Below are 1,522 nucleotides of genomic sequence, written 5' to 3' on the forward strand. Positions count from 1 at the left end.
ACCAGTATGGACCAGTACAAACCAGTATAGACCAGTAGGAACCAGTATAAACCAGTATAAACCAATATAAACCAGTATAAACCAGTATAAATCAATACACACCAATATAAACCAGTATAAACCAGTATAAACCAGTATACATCAGTATAAATCTGGTCCATACCGGTCTATACTGGCCCATACTGGTCTATACTGGTTTATACTGGTCCATACTGGTCTATACTGGTCCATACTGATCCATACTGGTCCATACTGGTCCATACTGGTCTATACTGGTCTGACCTTGATGGAGATGATGAAGTGCCCCCAACCCCCTTAACTGGTCCTTACTGGCCCCAGTCCCCATCCCAGTGACCTGGACTCGTCTGTACTGGTCTATACTGGTCTATACTGGTCTATACTGGTCCATACTGGTCCATACTGGTCTGACCTTGATGGAGATGATGAAGTGCCCCCAACCCCCTTAACTGGTCCCACTGCCCCAGTCCCCATCCCAGTGACCTGTACTGGTCTGTACTGGTCTATACTGTTCTATACTGGTCTATACTGGTCTATACTGGTCTATACTGGTCTATACTGGTCTATACTGGTCCGTACTGGTCTGACCTTGATGGAGATGCTGAAGTGCCCCCAACCCCCTTAACTGGTCCTTACTGGTCCCACCGCCACAGTCCCCATCCCAGTGACCCGGACTGGTCTATACTGGCCCAAACTGGTCTATACTGGTCCGTACTGGTCCATACTGGTCCATACTGGTCCATACTGGTCCATACTGGTCTGACCTTGATGGAGATGATGAAGTGCCCCCAACCCCCTTAACTGGTCCTTACTGGCCCCAGTCCCCATCCCAGTGACCCGGACTGGTCTGTATTGTTCTATACTGGTCTATACTGGTCTATACTGGTCTGTACTGGTCCATACTGGTCTGACCTTGATGGAGATGATGAAGTGCCCCCAGCCCCCTTAACTGGTCCTTACTGGTCCCACCGCCCCAGTCCCCATCCCAGTGACCTGTACTCGTCTGTACTGGTCTATACTGTTCTATACTGGTCTATACTGGTCCAAACTGGTCCATACTGGTCCATACTGGTCCGTACTGGTCTGACCTTGATGGAGATGATGAAGTGCCCCCAACCCCCTTAACTGGTCCTTACTGGTCCCACCGCCCCAGTCTCCATCCCAGTGACCTGTACTGGTCCATACTGGTCTGTACCAGTCCATACCAGTCTATACTGGCCCAAACTGGTCTATACTGGTTTATACTGGTTCGTACTGGTCTGACCTTGATGGAGATGATGAAGTGCCCCCAACCCCCTTAACTGGTCCTTACTGGTCCCACCGCCCCATTCCCAGTCCCACTGACCCGGACTGGCCTATACTGGTCTATACTGGTCTGTACCAGTCTATACTGGTCTATACTGGTCCATACTGGTCTGACCTTGATGGAGATGCTGAAGTGCCCCCAACCCCCTTAACTGGTCCTTACTGGTCCCACCGCCCCAGTCCCCATCCCACTGACCTG

General features: G+C 50.7%; 1 long non-coding RNA gene across 1 annotated transcript; it reads right to left on the minus strand.

Moving 5' to 3' along the window:
* Positions 1–170: 170 nt before the first annotated feature.
* On the minus strand, positions 171–1,088 carry LOC108491970. Its single transcript, XR_001872980.1, has 3 exons — positions 1,012–1,088; positions 688–777; positions 171–187 (listed from the first exon to the last, which is right to left on the minus strand). It is a non-coding gene; the product is annotated as an uncharacterized LOC108491970 (long non-coding RNA).
* Between the last annotated feature and the right edge of the window lie 434 nt (positions 1,089–1,522).

Source organism: Lepidothrix coronata, unplaced genomic scaffold (assembly GCF_001604755.1).
Source record: "Lepidothrix coronata isolate B3197 unplaced genomic scaffold, Lepidothrix_coronata-1.0 Scaffold3495, whole genome shotgun sequence".
Lineage (NCBI taxonomy): Eukaryota > Metazoa > Chordata > Aves > Passeriformes > Pipridae > Lepidothrix > Lepidothrix coronata.